The 19,936-nt window shown below is 41.8% G+C and overlaps 1 long non-coding RNA gene across 1 annotated transcript; it reads left to right on the top strand.

Annotated features, from left to right (window-relative positions):
* The first annotated feature begins 800 nt into the window (after window positions 1-800).
* LOC139076304 (uncharacterized) lies at window positions 801-19,366 on the top strand. Its single transcript, XR_011527736.1, has 3 exons — window positions 801-1,220; window positions 15,224-15,331; window positions 17,200-19,366. It is a non-coding gene; the product is annotated as an uncharacterized lncRNA (long non-coding RNA).
* The last annotated feature ends 570 nt before the right edge of the window (window positions 19,367-19,936 follow it).

Raw genomic sequence — 19,936 nt, 5'->3', positions numbered from 1 at the left:
CCCTGTGGAGCTTTAAAAACCCTTGAAGTTGCAGGGGTGGGAGCCAGGCACCAGTATTTTTAAGACCTCCATGTAATTCTATTGTGCAGCAAAGCTCAGGGCCACTGGGGCCTTGGCCTGATGGCAGAAACTTGGCTGGGGTCGCCTGTATGAAATCAGAAGTGTGAACAGTGGACTCGGACCCAGGCCCTCCTCTTGGGAGCTGGCTTTTCAAGAGGTCAGAGAGCCCTGCAGGGGCCCTGGCACCTGTCGCTGGGAGGGCCAAGGGCCAAGCTGCCCATGTGCACTTTGGTCAGCGCTGGCAGGAGGCTCCGGGGCTCACGTGGGGGGAGGGGACCCCGTGAGAACAGACTCGCTGTGGGGAGAGGGGCACTGAGCTCAGCCGCAGGCGTCCTCGGGCACAGGCTCCTTCTCTGCGTGCTGGGATCATCCCACGTGCTGCTAGGAAAACATCAAGCTGTCCAGTGTCGCGTGGTTTCCCGATCTTTGCGTCTCGGGTAATTAAGATAAGCAGAAGGTAAATCCATGAATATTTTCAAGTAACGTGCCAAGAATGAGGGATTCCAAAGTTAATAATAAATAGTTACTGCCCTTGAGAATTTCCTAGATTAACAGGGCAGTAGGAACATGCAAATAAGTAGTAACACAATGTGATAATTCCATTGGAAAAACTGGTACGTTACAAGCTCAAGTAGCGGTAAGACCAAGCTCTGGCGTAGTAACGGCTCCCTGAGATGAACCCAGAAGGCGCCGAGCTCCTCACGCGGGTGCGTTCCGTGCCCCTGCTCACCCTGCCGCGAGGGAGTTGCAGTTAAAGGTTCCAGGACTCGCTGAAGTCTCCCAGCGAGAGCCAGGCCGAGCCCCACCGGCTCCCCCAACAGGGCTCCCCGCTGCCCTCCCTGCAGCGCTGGCTCGGAGCTGAGAGGGAGCGAGTCAGCTGAGGGCTCGCGGGGAGTTCCCGGAGGCGAGCCTGGGTGGGGTAAAGGAGCCCCTGGGAGAAGGACGGTCTCGGGAAGAAAGGCAGTGAGGGTGGGGATTGCGTCTGTCTCATTCACTGCTGAGTCCACTGCAGTGGGCGGTGGACGTGCAGTGGGCGATTAAATGGACAGGATCCACGGATCCATGAGGCAGTGAGGAGGTGTTAAAAAATGCAAGTAGCTCTGTGTAGCTGGGGTTCAAGCTCAGGGGATGCCTGGTTCCAGATGCAGCTGGAGAAGCAGGTAAGGCCCACATCGTTGCTGGCCTGTGTGGACCTTAAACAGTGCTGGCTTGGCAGTGGCCTGGGATTGGCAGGTTCAGATCCCGGGCATGGACCTAACAATGCTCACCAAACCACACTATGGCAGCATCCCGCATAAAATAGAGGAAGATTGGCATAGATGTTAACTCAGCAACAAGCTTCCTTGAGCAAAAAGAGGAAGATTGACAACAAATGTTAGCTGAGGGCCAATCTTCCTCACAAAAATAATTTTTTAAAAAAGTGTTGGCTTTGTCCTATAGGTGACTGACTCCACTGAGGGGTTTAAAGTAGAGGGTGACATGGCCATTTCGGCTAGCTTTATGGATAGATCACCTTGATATCTGGATGGACTTAAGGAAAGCAAAATAGGGGACAGGTGACTAGCAGGAAGACTCCTGGAGTGCTGTGGGCCTGAACTGAGGCAGGCACGGGGCATGAGCTGGGGGACACTCGTGTCAGTTGAAGGAAGGGGCTTTGTCTTGCCGATTGTTGGGCCTTTAATCCGGCACATGGAAGGGGAGTGCTTTGGAGGTGAAATGACAGGACTGATGACTAGATGTGGAAGGATGAAGAAAAAATGAGAACCAAGGACGACTCAGATTCTTGGCTTGAACAACTCGGTGGATGGTGAAAGTATTTACCCAGATGAGGAAGACTGAGGTGGAGGAAACTTAGGGAACATGCTTAGGGGAAGGAATTAAAACTTCTGTTTTGACCATGTTAAGTTTGAGACGCCTTTTATTCTTCTAAAAGGAGACGTTCAGTAGGAACCTGGACATGGATGTTTGTTACACAGCACTGAAATCAGGGCTGGAGCCATGAATGTTAAAGTGGTTGAGTACTTGTGGTAGCTGTATAGACTTAGAATCTCAGTTTTTAACTGGTGAGTTTAGTCCATTTATATTTATTGCCATTTCTGATACATTTGGATTTATTTGTACCCACTCATTTTGAGCCATTTTTTGTTTCTTTGTTTTTGTGAGGAAGATTGTCACTGAGCTAACATCTGTGCCAATCTTACTCTATGTTCTTTTTTTTTTTTTGAGGAAGATTAGCCCTGAGCTAACTACAGCCAATCCTCCTCTTTTTGCTGAGGAAGACTGGCCTTGAGCTCACATCCATGCCTATCTTCCTCCACTTTATATGTGGGACGCTGGTGAGTTTAGTCCATTTATATTTATTGCCATTTCTGATACATTTGGATTTATTTGTACCCACTCATTTTGAGCCATTTTTTGTTTCTTTGTTTTTGTGAGGAAGATTGTCACTGAGCTAACATCTGTGCCAATCTTACTCTATGTTCTTTTTTTTTTTTTTGAGGAAGATTAGCCCTGAGCTAACTACAGCCAATCCTCCTCTTTTTTGCTGAGGAAGACTGGCCTTGAGCTCACATCCATGCCTATCTTCCTCCACTTTATATGTGGGACGCTTACCACAGCATGGCTTGCCATGCTGTGCCATGTCTGTACCCGGGATCCGAACTGGCAAACCCCGGACCACTGAGAATGTACAAACTTAACTGCTGCACCACCAGGCCAGCCGCACCCCCCCCCCCCACCTTTTTTTTCTATGTGGGATGCTACTACAGCATGGCCTGATGAGCAGTGCTAGGTCTGTGGCCGGGATCTGAACCCCTGAACCCTGGGCCACTGAAGTGGATCACGCTAACTTAACCACTATGCCATCGGGCTGGCCCCTTGGTTTTACTGTACCCTTTCTTTACTCCCTTTTTCTCTTTTTTTCTGTAGGGTTCATTTTATTCCCACCTTGCCCTGTTACTGGCTGTAAAATCATGTTTTATTATATTTTATTTTTATACTTTTAATGATTACCTCTAAAGTTTTATTGTGGCAGAATATACAAGACATAAATTTACCATTTTAGCCATTTTTAAGTGTACAGTTCAGCAGCATTAAGTATATTCACATAGTTGTGCAGCCATCACCCCTATCTATTTCCAGAACTTCTTCGTCATCCCAAACAGAAACTGCAGCCGTTAAGCAATAACTCCTCACGCCCTCTGCCTGTCAGCCCCTGGTGACCACTATTCTGTTTTCTGTCTTTATGAATTTGATGATTCCAGGTACCTCATATAAGTGGAATCACACAATACTTGTGTTTTTCTGTCTGGCGTATTTTGCTTAACATAATGTTTTCAAGGTTTATCCATGTTAAACCGTATATCAGAATTTCATTCCTTTTTATAGCTGAATATGTATATACGACATTTTGTTTATCCATTCATCTGTGGTTGGAAACTTGGGTGATTTCCACCTTTTGACTGTTATGAATAGTGCTGCAATGAACATTGGTGTACAAGTATCTGTTCAAGGCCTGCTTTCAATTCTTTTGAGTATATACCTGGAATGGAATGGCTAGATATATGGTAATTCTATTTTTAATTTTTCGAGGAATCATCAATCTGTTTTTTGCAGTAGCTGCACCATATTACGTTCTTAACAACCGTGCACAAAGGTTCCAATCTTTCCACATTCTCACCAACATTCATAGTTTTTTTTTTTGATAATAGCCAGCTTAATGGATGTGAAGTGGTATCTCATTGCAATTTTGCTTTGCATTTCCCTAACCGCTAGTGATATTGAACATCTTTTCATGTGTTTATTGGCCGTTTGTATATCTTCTTTGGAGAAATATCTATTCAAGTTCTTTGCCCATTTTTGAACTGGATTATTATTTTTTTTTTATTGTTGAGTTGTATGTGTTCTTTATATATCGTGGATATTAATCCCTTATCAGATATACGATTTGAAAATATTTCCTCCTGTTCTGTGGGTTTTCTTTTCACTCTCTTGATAGTGTTCTTTAGTGTACAAAGTTTTTTTTATTTTGATGAAATACATTTTGTCTATTTTTTCTTTTGTTGCTTGTGCTTTCAGTGTCATATACAATAAATCATTGCTAAATCCAATATCATGAAGATTCCCCCTATATTTTTTCTAAGAATTTTATATGTTTGCCTTTTATATTTAGGTCTTTGATCCATTTTGAGTTAATTTTTATATATGGTATAAGGTAAGTGATTAGTCTTAAATTTTAACATGAATTGTTGACAAAGCAAAATCTAAATAATTATTTCTAAAGAAATTAAATTGCTACTTAGAATGTTTTAATCATGCCATTTTATCTTATTTTTGTCCAATATGTTAGCTCCACCTTGGTTTTACACATCTGAATTAGAACTTATAATTGTTTTCTATATTGTCCTCATTTCTTACATTACTCAACCTTATCAACTTCTTTGTTCACTATTGCTTGCTGAAGCAAATTACTCTTTCCTTTTGGGTTCAGTTAATTATAATTCCAGAATTATAATTTTAAATAGTTCCCTCAGAGAGGCTTAATAATGGTAAACTCCTATAAATTTATTTACGTTGTCCTTACTCTTGAATGATATTTAAGCTAGATATACAATTTTAGATTGATATTTTTCCTCAGCTCATTGAAACTGGTTTTCTATTGCCTTCTGGCTTCTAATGCTGCTTTCGTGAAGTCATTCTAATTGACATTCCTTTGTAGGTGATGCATCTTTTTCTATAGCTGCTTTTAGGATCTTCTTTTTCTCTTTGGTGATCTGAAGTTTCACTATGATGTGTCTAATTGTGGATTTATTTTTATTTATCTTACTTGGAACTTGTGATTTCTGAATCTGAGAATTCATGTCTTTAATTACTTCGGGAAAGTTTTGAGACCTTCTTAGTCTACCCTCCATGCTTCTTAGCCCCTCTTTCCTATTTTCCAGCTCTTTATCTCTCAGTGCTACTTTCTGAGTAATTTCCTTTGATTTATCTTCCAGTTCAGTAATTATCTCTTCAACTGTACCCAATTCAGTTGAGAGGTTTTCATTTTATTTCATTTCATTTTAATGACATGGTTTTAATTTCTAGAAGTTCTATTTCAGTCTTTTTCAAATATATCCATTTTTTTATTGAGAAGAGTCTTGTTTATTTTTTTCAGTTTCAGTTTCTCTACTCATATTCTTTTACTCATATTGAGGTCATAATAGTTTATAACATTGTGAAATTTCAGTTGTACATTATTATTTGTCAGTCAGCATGTATACATGCCCCTTATGCCCACCCCGCAACCCCCTTCCCCTCTGGTAACCACCAATCTGTTCTCTGTATCTATGTGTTTCTTTATCTTCCACATATGAGTGAAATCATACAATGTTTGTCTTTCTCTATCTGCCTTATTTCACTTAAAATAATGCACTCAAGGTCCATCCATGTTGTTGCAAATGGGACAATTTTGTCTTTTTATGGCTGAATAGTATTCCATTGTGTGTGTGTGTATATATATATATATGCATGCCACATCTTCATTATCCATTCATCGGTCAGTGGGCACTTGTGTTGCTTTCACATCTTGGCTGTTGTGAATAGCGCTGCAATGAACATAGGAGTGAATATGTCTCTTTGAATTGTTGATTTCAAGTTCTGGGGATAAATACCCAGTAGTGGGATAACTGGATTGTATGGTATTTCTACTTTTAGCTTTTTGAGAAATCTCCATACTGTTTTCCATAGTGACTGAATCAATTTGCATTCCCACCAACAGTGTATGAAGGTTCTCTTTTCTTCACACCCTCTCCAACATTTGTTATTTTTGTCTTGGTGATTATAGCCATTCTAACATGTGTAAGGTGACATCTCATTGTAGTTTTGATTTGCGTTTCCCTGATGATTAGTGATAGTGAACATCTTTTCATGTGCCTGTTGGCCATCTGTATGTCTTCTTTGGGAAAATGTCTGTTCATATCCTCTGCCCATTTTTTGATCAGGTTGTTTGTTTTTCTGTTGTTGAGTTGTGTGTGTTCTTTATGTATTTTGGAGATTAATCCCTTGTCAGATATATGATTTGCAGGTATTTTCTCCAAGTTTTTGGGTTGTCTTCTCATTTTGTTCCTGGTTTCCTTTGCCTTGCAGAAGCTCTTTAGTCTGATGAAGTCCCATTTGTTCACTTTTTGTTTTGTTTCCCTTGACCGAGTAGACATGGTATTTGAAAAGATCCTTTTAAGGCTGATGTCAAAGAGTGTACTGCCTATATTTTCTTCTAGGAGTTTTATGGTTTCAGGTCTTTCTTCGAGTCTTTAATCCATTTTGAGTCTATTTTTGTATATGGAGAAGGATAATGATCTACTTTCATTCTTTGTACGTGGCTGTCCAGTTTTCCTAAACCCATTTACTGAAGAGGCTGTCTTTTCTCCATTGTATGTTCTTGGCTCTTTTGTCAAAGATTAGCTGTCCATAGATGTGTGGTTTTATTTCTGGGCTGTCAATTTCTGTTCCATTGATCTGCATGTCTGTTTTTGTATTGGTACCATGCTGTTTTGATTACTATAGCTTTGTAGTATATTTTAAAGTCAGGGATTGTGATGCCTCCAGCTTTGTTCTTTTTTCTCAGGATTGCTTTAGCTATTCAGGTTCTTTTGTTGCCCCATATGAATTTTAGGATTCTTTTTTCTATTTCTGTGAAGAACGTTTTTGGGATTCCGATTGGGATTGCATTGAATCTGTAGATTGCTTTAGGTAGTATGGACATTTTAACTATGTTTATTGTTCCCATCCATATGCATGGAATATCATTCCATTTCTTTATGTCATCACTGATTTCTTTCAATAATTTCTTATAGTTTTCATTGTATAGGTCTTTCACCTCCTTGGTTAAATTTACTCCTAGATATTTTATTCTTTTTGTTGCGACTGTAAATAGGATTGTATTCTTGGTTCTCTTTCTGTTAGTTCATTATTAGAATATAAAAATGCAACCGATTTTTGTAAGTTGATTTTGTACCCTGCCACTTTGCTGTAGTTGTTGATTATTTCTAACAGTTTTTTGATGGATTATTTAGGGTTTTCTATATATAGAATCATGTCATCTGCAAACAATGAGACTTTAACTTCTCCCTTTCCAATTTGGATAGCTTTTATTTCTTTTTCTTGCTTAATTGCTCTGGCCAAAACCTCTGGTAATATGTTGAATAAGAGTGGTGACAGTGAGCACGCTTGTCTTGTCTTGTCCCTGTTCTCAGAGGGACGGCTTTCAGTTTTTCCCCACTGAGTATGATGTTGGCTGTGAGTTTGTCATATATGGCCTTTACTGTATTGAGGTATTTTCCTTCTATACCCATGTTTTTTTTTTAAATCACAAATGGATGTTTGATCCTTTCAAATGCTTTCTCTCTGTCTATTGAGATGATCATGTGGTTTTTGTTCCTCATTTTGTTAATGTGGAATATCACATTGATTGATTTGTGGATGTTGAACTATCCCTGCATCCCTGGTATGAATCCCAATTGATCATGGTGTATGATCCTTTTAATGTATTGCTGTATTCAGTTTGCTAATATTTTGTGGAGGATTTTTGCATCAATTTTCATCAGCCATATTGACCTGTAATTTTCCTTCTTTGTATTATCCTTGTCTAGCTTTGGGATCAGGGTGATGTTGGCCTCATTAAATGTGTTAGGAAGTGTTCCATCTTCAACTTTTTAGAATAGTTTGATAAGGATAGGTATTAAATCTTCTTTGAGTGTTTGGTAGAATTCTCCAGAGAAACCATCTGGTCCTGGACTTTTATTTTTGGGGAGATTTTGATGACTGTTTCAATCTCTTTACTTGTGATTGGTCTATTCAGATTCTCTATTTCTTCTTGATTCAGTTTTGGGAGGTTGTATGAATCTAAGAATTTATCCTTTTCTTCTAGATTGTCCAATTTGTTGGCATATAGTTTTTCATAGTATTCTCTTATAATCCTTTGTATCTCTGTGGTATCCATTGTAAATTCTCCTCTTTCATTTCTAATTTTATTTATTTGAGCCTTCTCTCTTTTTTTCTTAGTGAGTCTGGCTAAGGGTTTGTCACTTTTGTTTATCTTCTCAAAGAACCAGCTCTTTGTTTCATTGATCCTTTCTACTGTTTTTTGTTTGTTTGTTTGTTTCTATTTCATTTATTTCTGCTCTAATTTTAATTATATCCCTCCTCCTGCTGACTTTGGGCTTTGCTTGTTCTTCTGTGAGTTGGTATGGCGTATTTTCATTCTCATTTGTCTCCAGGTGTTTTTTGATTTCTCCTTTATTTTCATTGATCCATTGGTTGTTCAGTAGCATATTGTCTAGTCTCCACATATTTGTCACTTTGCCAGCTTTTTTCTTGTAGTTGATTTCTAGTTTCATAGCACTGTGGTTGGAAAAGATGCTTCATATGATTTCAGTCTTCTTAAATTTATTGAGACTTGCCTTGTTTCCCAACATATGACCTATCTTTGAGAATGTTCCATGTGAGCTTGAGAAGAATGTGTATTCCTCTGTCTTTGGATGGAGTATTCTATATATATCTATTAAGTCCATCTGGCCTAGTTTTCCATTTAATTCCACTATTTCCTTGTTGGCTTTCTATCTGGATGATCTATCCATTGGTGTAGGTAGGGTGTTGAGGTCCCCTACTATTATTGTTATTAGTATTGTATTATTTTTAATATCTCCATTTAGCTCTGTTAATAGTTGCTTTATATCCTTTGGTGCTTCTGTGTTAAGTACATAGATGTTTATAAGTGTCATGTATTCTTGGTGGAGTGTCCCTCTAATCATTATATACTGCCCCTCTTTGTCTCTCATTGCCTCTTTTATCTTGAAGTCTACTTTGTGTGATATAAGTATGGCAACACCTGCTTTCTTTTGTTTGCCATTAGCTTGGAGTATCATCTTCCATCCGTTCAGTCTGAACCTGTGTTTGTTTCTAGAGCTGAGATCTGTTTCCTGGAGGCAGCATATTGTTGGACGTTGTTTTTCAACCCATCCTGCCACTCTGTGTCTTTTGATTGGAGAATACAATCTATTTGCATTTAGAGTGATTATTGATTTATGAGGGCTTAATACTGCCATTTTATCTCTTCTTTTTCAGTTGTTCTGCATTTGCCTTGTTTCTTTTCCCATGTATTTCTTTTTTTTTTTTTTTTAAGTAGGCTTTCTGGTGAGGAAGATTGGCCCTGAGCTAACATCTGTTGCCAATCTTCCTCTTTTTTCCCCCCAAAGCCCCAGTACATAGTTGGTTATCCAAGCTGCAGGTCATTCTAGTTTTTCTATGTGGGATGCCACCATAGCATGGCTTGATGAGCAGTGTGTAGGTCTGCACCTAGGACCTGAACCTGCGAACCCTGGGCTGCAGAAGTGGAATGCATGAAGTTAACCACTTGGCCACGGGGCTGGCCCCTTGTCCCATGTATGTCTGACTGCCAATTCAGTTTGGTGATTCTCCATGATGGTTGTCTCAGTTCTTTCTTTCTTTATCATTTGTGTTTCTGTTCTGACTTTTTCTTTAGTGGTTACTTGTGAGGTTTGTATAAAAGATCTTGTAGATGAGATAGTCCATTTTCTGATAGCCTCTTATCTCCTTAGTCTAAGCAGGTTCCATCCCTTTCCTCTTCCCTAAGTTATTATTGTCACAACTTATTCCCTTTTGCATTGTGAGTTTGTGATTAAAATGAAATGATTATAGTTATGTTTGGTACTTTCCTTCCCTTTATCCTTAATGTTATAATTAAATGTTTGGTAACCTGTTCTGATAGAGAGCTACAGTTTTCTGATTTTGTCTATTTCTCTCCTTGCTCAAGGATTTGTAAACCCTTTCTTTCTTTCTTTCTTTTTTTGGATATGAGGACCTTCTTGATCATTTCTTGTGGGGGAGGGGGTCTTGTGGCAATAAACTCCCTCAGCTTTTGTTTATCTGGGAAAGTTTTTCTTTCTCCATCATATCTAAAGGATAGTTCACTGGATAGAGTATTCTTGGCTGAACGTTTTCGTCTTTCAGTATTTTGAATATATCATTCCATACTCTCCTAGCCTGTAAGGTTTTTGCCGAGAGATCCACTGAAAGCCTGATAGGGGTTCCTTTGTAGGTTATTTTCTTCTGCCTTGCTGCCCTTAATATTTTTGTCATTGGCTTTTGCCAGTTTTACTAATATATCCCTTGGAGAAGATCTTTTCACATTGATATAATTGGGAGTTCTGTTAGTATCATTTACGCAGAATTCCAGTTCCTTCCACAGGTTTTGGAAGTTCTCAGCTGTTATTTCTTTGAACCAGCTCTCTGCTCCTTTCCCCCACTCTTCTCCCTCTTGAATACCTATAATTCTTGTGTTGCATTTCCTAGTCGAGTCGGATATTTCTCAGAGAATTTCTTCATTTCTTTTTAGTCTTATTTCTCTGTCCTCCACCTGAAGCATTTCTATATTTTTGTCCTCTAAATTACTAATTCTGTCCTCCAGAATATGAGCTCTGTTTTTTAAGGATTCTGGATTTTTCTTTATCTCATTCATTGTGTTTTTCATCTCCAATGTTGCTAATTGTTTTTGTTCTATAGTTTTAATCTCTTTTGTGAAGACTTCCCTCTGATCACTAATTTTATTCCTGAGGTTATTGAACTGTCTTTCTGAGTTTTCTTGTAACTCATTGAGTTTCCTTATGGTAACTATTTTGAATTCTCTATCATTTAGGTTGTAAATTTCTTTGACTTCAGGATTGATTTCTCAGTACTTGTCATTTTCCTTCTGGTCTAGAGTGTTAATATATTTCTTCATGCTATTTGACAGGGTGGACTTGTGCTGTTGCTTAGTGGTAATTCTGGTCGCAGATTCCACCTGCCACCACTTAGAGTAGGGGCAGCAGCTGTGTTTTCTGAGCTCACTGCAACCCCTGGCAGATGTGCCTGTCTGTTGGAAGCTGTATCAACAAGGCCTGTCTGCATTCGCCCACTGGCTGCTGCTGCTTTACACAGATAAGCACAGTTGCTCTGGCAGGGATCCCCTGCTCTGGCTGACGGGCTAAGCTGATGCTCCAGGTTGGAGGTGGGAGGGGCGCTGTCTTTTGTGTGTGCAATCTCATGGGCTCCCACTCTGCACTCACTGTCTGCCTGCCTGGGCTGCTTGGCTTGGGGTGGGTGCCCCCACAATTGCTTAGCCTCTTTGGTGTAGAGTGTTCCTGCAGGCTGGGAAGCAACTCTCAGAGTGCAAGCATTCCTCCCTTCTCCCCCTTCTCCTCTCACAGTCATGTGCCAACTGCCACATGAGGTCCTGTGCCCTAGAGGGGTGCCACTTGGGAGGGAGAGGAAATCTACTTACCTCCTTCCACTGCCTCCCAGTGGGGTCAAACACTCCCACCGGGGTCAAACACTCCCACCTTCAGACGTTTGGCTGTGTGGATCTCTCAGACGTCTATTGTGTTGTGTGAATGTCCTCTGTTGGTTTATGAATGTCCTTTCATTGTATCTTAGGGGAGAGAAAGTAAGGGAAGAGCTCACTCTGCCATGATGCTGACATCACTCTTTACTTATTGTTAATCATTTAAAACACACTTATTTTGAAATCTTTCAGACTCCCAGAGCAAGAAAGCTTCTTTGTCTTCCTTTGCATACTTTGCTAATCGACTTTTTTAGTGAAGATATAGCCCTTTGAACATTCTCAGGTTTACTCACAAAAAATTTTAACATTCTGTCTTATTTGGGTCTGGTGCCTCTTAGCCTGTCCACATATGAGTACTAAAATTTCAGTCCCTAGATTACCAAGAAACTTCACCCAGCTGCCAACCTCATCCAGATTAACAATGAGAGTAGAAATCATGAAGCCTTAGGGAGGGCCCAGGACCAAACCCAGAGGTATGCCAGCATTTAGAGGTCAGACTCAGAAAGGGAAGAAAACAAAAGAGGCCAAGAAGGTGTGGTAAGTAGGAAGAAAAGAAAACCAGAAGAGTGTGATAGCACAGAAACAAAGAGAAAAGAGTGTGTCAAGAAAGAGGGAGTGGCTAACTGTGCCAAATACTGCTATGAGGTCAAATAAAATGAGGACAGAGAAGTGATGACTGGATGTGGCAAGAATGGGAGGGGAGGAAGTGGAAGCAGTGATTATGGACAGTTCTTTTGAGACTATCTGTGAAGGGGACAGAAAAATAAGGTAGAGGAGATGGTGGATTGGGATCAAGGGAGAGCTTAAAAATAAAGGAGGTACTATATACTAGAGTGTATTTATGTGCTATTAGGAATAATTTAGAGGAGATAGAATATTAGAATACAGAAGAGAGAGGTGGGTAAGTTTTCTGCAATGTCCTTGAGAATGTGGGAGGGATGCATTCTCTGACTGGAGCCAGGATATGCCATCCACTGTAACAGAAAGAATGAAGAGTAGGGGGCCAACAACAGATTGGAGGTGGGGAAACAGGGAGTTCCAGTCAAAGAATGTAAGTTAAGGTCATTGGCTGAGAGTAAGGGCAGGGATGGAAGTCTTGGAAGTGAGAGGAAAGGCCAGGTCTGAAAAGGTCATTTGTAAAGTGAGTAATATTAGTGATCTTTAGTGACTTGCAGTGTGAAATTAAAATTCTCTTTGCTTCCAGATTCCCAGATCTTAAAGAAGAGTTACTGGGGCTGGCCTGGTGGCACAGTGGTTAAGTGTGCACATTCTGCTTTGGCGACCTGGGGTCTGCTGATTCAGATCCCGGGTGTGGACATGGCACCACTATCAAGCCATGCTGTAGCAGGCGTCCCACATATAAAGTAGAGGAAGATGGGCATGGATGTTAGCTCAGGGCCAGTCTTCCTCAGCAAAAAAAGAGGAGGATTGGCAGCAGCTGTTAGCTCAGGGCTGATCTTCCTAAAAAAAAAAAAAAAGAAGAGTTACCGTGTTTGAGTACATTGGCTTTTCTGAGGAGTATAAGCTATGGGCACTTGAGAACCTGTTATAGCCCAGAATGTCAGTGCTCACTGGTGTAGCCCAGAGGCGTGTGGGCAGGACATGAAAGAACTGAGGTGAGGGCATCCCTATGCTTGGTGTGAAGGCCACTGGCCCTTCTCACTTGTGTTCCTTTGGCCCTCTGAGGAAAGAAATATAATGGTGTGAAGTTCCGGGATCCTACACCCTTGACTATGTCTAACATCCCGACTTCTGACCAAGTGGGTAAGCCTGAGATATAATGGTAAGATATTTACTTTTCTACAAAGTAAAAACAAAAGAGTTCATTTAAAAAGGTACCCCTTGATTACATCAAATGGGATTGTTTTAAGATTTTTTAAAACAACTTTATTGAGACATAGTTCACATACCATACAATTCACTCATTTAAAGTATAAAATTCAGGGATTCTTAATGCATTCACAAAGTTGGGCAACCATCAACACAATAAATTTTAGAACATTTTTACCACTCCATAAAGAAACCCCAAGTCTTCGCTATTGAATGAAGAAAATGTGGTATACAGTGGAATACTACTTAGCCATAAAAAAAGACAAAATAGTGCCTTTTATGACAACATGGATGGACCTTGAGGGTATTATGCTAAGCAAAATAAGTCAGACAGAGAAAGACAAATACTGTATGATTTCACTCATATGTGGAGGATAAACAAACACATAGATACAGAGAACAGATTGGTGGTTACCAGCAGGGAAGGGGATAGGGGGAGAGTGAAAGGGATAAAGGGTGCATGTGTGTGGTGACAGATGGCAACTAGAGTTTTGGTGGTGAACACGATACAGTCTACACAGATGCTGAAATATAATAATGTACATTTGAAATTTATACAATGTCATAAACCAATGTGGCCTCAATAAAATAATTTAAAAAAAAAGAAACCCCATAGCCATTACACATGTAGCCTTCCGTGTCTGACTTCTTTCACTTAGCGTGATGTTTCCCAGGTTCACCCGTGTTGCAGCATGTATGAGTACTTCACTCCCTTTTGTAGCCAAATAATATTCTATTGTGTGGATATGTCACATTTGATTTGTTCATTCATCAGTTGATGGTCGTTTGGATTATTTCCACTTTTAGATTACAGATGTTTTTAAAACAACTCAAAACACAGTTTCTTGACTCACTGTTCCAGTGGGGAAATGCACACCAGACTCACTTTGGTTAAAACCTGGGTTTGTGGCTAGTGCTGACAGGGGCCTACCACACCTGCCCCTCCCTGTGACATCATGCCACAGCGATGCCCATCATGACGAATAATGTTCAATTAAGACTACACGCTGAATTGAATATGAGTCTAACTTTTCTTGACATACTTGTCAATTTGGCTTTAAAATCTATCCTGAGAAAACGACAATCAAACCTGACAGGCCACAGTCTAGCTTCGGTTGAGTCTAGTTTTTAAAAACTCCATGACTCAATGTTGCCCCATTGTGCAACATTTTTCTAATTTGATAAATTGACCTTCATTGTATGATCAGATAACGACATGAAAAATATTGATTTTGCAACAGGTTATAGTTGTATCTTGGAATCATCTTAATACCAGGTGCAGGAGGTAAAACTTGTTTATTTGACATCAGTTTAGGGCAAGTTTCCCCCAAAGACATGATGAACAATGGGTGGATCCCAGTCCCTGGAAGTTCACAGCCTCCAGGGGTCCCTGTGCGCCCTCACGGCATCCTCCTGTTTCTCTGGTTTATCTCTTGCTGTTGGGAGCCCGGGCAGAGAAGACCAAAGGGAAGCGGACGTTGCCTGAAGATCAGCAGGCCTAAACCCTGACTCTCCAAATCTTGGGCAATGTGAAGATAATGTTACAGCAAGTGTCAAGCCTCAATCCACTGGAAAAAGAAAAACAGAAGTGATTGTGTTCTCTGGAAGGCAAGGATCTGAGTGCAGAGTCTCATGTTTTCGAACTAGGAAAGTGTCCACAGCTAATATTTGGATGGGCCCACATCACACAGCTTTCTCATTGAAGCCTGGGTCTGTCTCATCAGAGACAAAGGGCCCTTGCTGTGCACCTGTGGAGAGGGGAATTTAGCTAAAGGAAGGCAGGGCCAGCCTCTTAATGCTCTTCTTGTTTGAAGCAGAGTTTTGCAAAGGGAGCGGCTCTGGAAGTAAAGCAGAGCATGGAGTGTCTGAGCCTGGAGTGTTTTGAAATGCATCTGCTCTAGAAACCCTCTGTCGCTGGGCCTTCCATGTAGGCTCATTCCCCATTCCTCCACCCAGGACTGCTGACTCTTCCATACGCTGCCAAGGACAACACTGGCCAGTGGAAATGAAGTGTTTGCTGACCCACGAGCCTGGGGTGACATGGAGCTTTCACTAGTAGAGAAGGTAAGGGGAAAACGCAAAGAAAACACTGTGTTGTAGTCTCGAGAGTTTCTTCTGAAAGCTGTAGCCCAGCACAGTAAACACTCACAAATGCATCAGGACTGTGCTAAGCACTGGGCATCTCTCAGAGAGCGCGAAGACAACAGCGGGGTCAGAACACGTGAAAATGTGCAGCAGAGAAAAGACAGCCGAGTGCAGGAATAGAACTGAGCAAGGGGTGATGAACTGGGTGAGGGGAAGGAGGGAAGCAAAAGGGATGACAGTGGTAGGTTTTTAAGGGATCAGAAATCACCCTGTAGATAACATAGGGGCAAGAGGATTGTGGGATGAAGGTCAGCATTCCAGACAGAGGCCGGGGCAGGCGATGGCCGGGGCAGGCAACGGCATGCCGTGTGTGAGCGTGTGGGTGTGTGAGCGTGCTTACTGATGTTTTTGTGATTATACAGGTGATTTGGTGAGCTGATCTGCAGAGTCTTGTGGATATTTAAACACTTCCCCTATCAACACTTGTCACTTCTTATTAAAATTAGTCGTTAATTGTCAGTCTTCTCAGTAGGTTATAAAAATCATGTCTATCTTGATTAACCTTAAGAAGATTTGAGTAAATGGAGAGACATATTCCATGTCCCTAGATGAAAAAACTTAATGTTGCAAAAACATAAACCTTCCAAATTAACCTGTACATTTTTATTGTGGTCCCAATCAAAATCCCAGCGGGATGTTTTTGTAATGTGATTCTAGACTTAAATTCCATCTGTACGAGTAAATATAAGAATATTCAAGCCAGAATTTTAAATGAAGAATAATATTTCAATAATATTATAAAACTGTAATAATAAAACAGTTGGTGCTCAGATAGGAAAGGCTAGATCAACAGACCAGAGTAGGAAATTTAGAAACAAAATTAGGTGTGAATGGTAATTCAGTTATTATAATAGATTACTAAATGATGTTGGAATAACTCACCTGTGATTTGGAAAACAATTCACCCAAATGGCTTGCCAAGTGTTCAAGTCACAGTCAATTGTTAGTACAAACAGCAAATGCATCTGTGAGCTCATCCACGAGCACAGTGGTCTTTCAGGGCTGAGGGCACATTAGTGTACAAGAGGGAGTAAAGTGTGTTTTCTGGATGTTGGCCCACTCACCTGCTCATTTAATACGCCCAAGAGTCTTGTGTCTCATCAAGGAAGTCTTGTTGCGTCTGCGTGGGAGTTGTGTTATCTGAGAGCCTCTTTTTTGAGCACATAGGGTATGGTGGCTAAATGTTCGGTCTAACAGCTGAGTTTGCATTTGGGGAGAGGCTGGTCCTTCTCCCAGGGGAGAAAAAAAGTCAACCAAGGACAAGATGAAAGTGAAAAGCAATTTACAATGAATTCACTGGTAGGTTTTTTGGAAAGGATTCAAAATGAAAGATTGTGCAGAATTTTACTCAGTATGTTCAACAATAAAATTTAAACAAATTCCATTGTGATTAGTTGAGCGCCTAGAAAGGAGAAAGGAAAGGACAGGAGGAGCTTTGTAAAAGGAGCTGATGAGAAGTTCTGGAGATGGACGGTGGTGATGGTTGCACAATGGTGTGAATGTACTTAATGCCACCGAACTGTACACTTAAAACGGTAAATTTTATGTTTGCCACAATGGGAAAAAAACAGAGCCAGGAGGAGAGAAAGCTGGAAGAGAGTGCAATGGTGGGGAGAGGCCCCCTCCTCTCTCCCGGGACTCGCTCCCATGCCCTGTGACGCCCTGGGCTGCCAAGGCTCATGATCTCCATTCCAAATGCCCTCCTCCTGGACTGGCAGGGCACTTTCTCACCTGTTCCACGTGCCAGGAACTCAGCTTAGTAAACTCTGTTTTCTTCTTTCTCTTAGGGTGCTACCTCCAAGTGACTTGTTTGGGTCTCTGGAAAAGTGTTCTTAGATGTGGGACATCATCATCGCCCAGATGTTTGCGCAATTGCCTTGGTTGTCATCTCTACACTTGTTGGTGGCGGCGGTGGTGTAGCGTGGCAGGGAGGGGAGACAGAGACTTGAGAGATCACACCAGGTGTCCCTTGGCTGCTCTGTCCCCATCACTCTCCGCTGCCCTCTTACAGCACATGCTGTTGCCTCTCCTGGACCACTCTGACTTGTCCCGCTCCCAGCCCAGCCTGGGTTAGACAGCTCTGTTCTGTGCTCAGGTCGGCGGTTTACAGCTAGTCAGTGTGCATCACATGCCTGAAAGTGCCTGAGTTGTGACTCTCTCCTATCATACCTGAAGCTCTTTGAGAGCAGAGACCAACTTGTATTCAAGCTGGTTCTCTCATCCCTGTTGATGCCTCACATGGAGAATCCACTCGAATTCTTGCTGAAAGCACGAAGCCTGAACCTCTTCCTTGTAAACTCGCAGCCTCTGAGGCACAAGCCCTTCTGTAGCCCGCCCGATCACGGTAAGGAGTGGTGGAAGGGGGCAGACACACACCTGCTGCCCTGCGCCCGCGCCTTCCCCCGAGGCCCAGCGCCGGGAGCGCAAATCCGGACGGGCGCTGGAGGGCGGACACGTGTGGGGAGGCTCCTCGGCGCGGGAGCTGAGGTTCTAGCTGTCCCCGTGAGGCCTCTGCTCACACCTCTGCTGGAATCCTGATAAGGCTTCAGAAAGGACGGAGGCTGCCACGGGGTCTACACACAGGAATCATTTTCACTCACTCAATAAGTACAAAGTATAATGTAAATATATACATCCGCCAGACTCAAGTGTTTGCATTTCCCTGAAGTTTATGGATATAGAAACATACGTATAATATAATTTTAGTGAAAATTGTAAATGGAAGATGCAGAGAAAATGAAGAATTTGCATAGTAATTCACATTAATGAATTTTTTCTTACAAATCATACAACATTATTATTCCTGTTAGCAGTGGGCAAACTGAAGCTTACTTATAAAACAGGGTAAGGCTACATGCCTTGGGTCTCACAGTTGTACGTGAAACTGCTGATTCAGACTCAAGTGTCTGACTCCAAGCTACATATTTCTTTTTCAGAGGAAGCATTGCAGCGAGAATAAATCAATCAGGAATGATCCATATCAGCAAAGGAATGCAGTATATTTGAAATAATGCAATTATTACTTCTACACCCATTCCTGCCAAAACTCACTAAAAATATGATTAGAGGTTTGGGGTGGGGCAGAAACCTCTGGCATGTGGTCTTATCTTGCATAAGCTTTCTGTGTCAGAGTATTTGAGAAAAACAAGATACACGCTCTTTCAAACACAAATTTTATATGGGTTTAAGAAACCAGCAACGTATAGTTGAGAAAGACTAACACTAATTTTAATTTTTTATCATTCCATAAGCAATATATGTGCAGGATAGAAAATTAAAAAAATAAAGATGTATAAAGAAAATGGTAAAATCCTATTTAATCCTGCTACCAGTACTAACTACAGACAGCATGCTGGCACATTGGACCACGAGCGTGTGTTGAAGGAGAGAAGGCATTTCCTTCCAGTCTCTTTTCTAGTGTGTGCATGTATGTCGTTGATGTAACTGAACCCGTATCACGTCATATCTCTTTTCCATGTAACATTTTGTCACAAATGTGGCAAATACAAATTGCCCCCCAGAACTCAGGAAAGCAAGGAATACAACTTTCTTTTCCTTACTGCACTTCCTTCTATTTTGGGCCCCCATCTGACAGTGGAAGGTTAATTTCTGTCAGCTGGCTCTTTCTCCCTTGGCTCCAAGTCACCTCTTGGTTCCTGAAGACTGTCTAATGCCACGGCATGGGGTGGGTGCAGGCAATCCCCACCATCAGCGTTCCAGGAACGCTGCTCAGATGGCACCAGGGCCTCAGGGCTCCCTCCACCCTGGGAAGGGGCCCAGGGTCCATCTGGTGTCACTGTGAGCGTCTCTCCCTGGAGTTGCATGCAAAGACCAGGGCGCTGGGGCGCTTTGCTCTCTCAGATCTCGCTGGGGACTCAGGACACAGGGCCCTCTGGTGAGACCCACTGATGTACACTAAGAAACAATACTACTGCAATGAGCCTTTCTGTAAAATCTTTGTCAAAAGTTCCGTTATTTCCTATGATAGCTTCAGAAGGTGGAATCACTGAGACAAAGAGTAGGAGGATGTTACCCTCTTGACAGGCTTGATCAGATTGTCTCCAGAGAACACCAACCTAATTCCCGCCATCACGCTGTGGAGGCCTCTGCCCGGAGCACCCTGGCGGGCAGGGGCACTCAGTATAGCCTTCCTCAGACAAAGAGGTGATTTTGTCTGTTTGCCCACTGAGCTTCATTCCTTTCAGTTACAAGGGCAGCTTTTATTGAGAACCCATTCAATGCAAAGCATGAATCTTCGGTACTTAAGGATGCTGAGCCTCAGTTTCTTTATCTTCAAAAGAGGGCAAAGAGACCAGGCGCACCCTGCAGAAATGAGAGCAGAGGCAGGCAGCAGGACCTGCAAAGTTCTCTCTGCAAAGAGCTTGGTCCCTAAGCAGGTGGGGGTGTGGAAGCCCACAGAACCTTCATGCGGGAGGGTCTTAAAGTTCCCCTAGTCTAAGCCTTCCCTCTATGTGAGGAAACGGCGTAGAGAGACACGGGGGCTGTGCAGCCTGGACTGAGCCC

This window comes from Equus przewalskii, chromosome 16 (assembly GCF_037783145.1).
Source record: "Equus przewalskii isolate Varuska chromosome 16, EquPr2, whole genome shotgun sequence".
In the NCBI taxonomy this organism is placed as follows: domain Eukaryota; kingdom Metazoa; phylum Chordata; class Mammalia; order Perissodactyla; family Equidae; genus Equus; species Equus przewalskii.
This window is presented reverse-complemented; position numbering and strand designations above follow the sequence as displayed.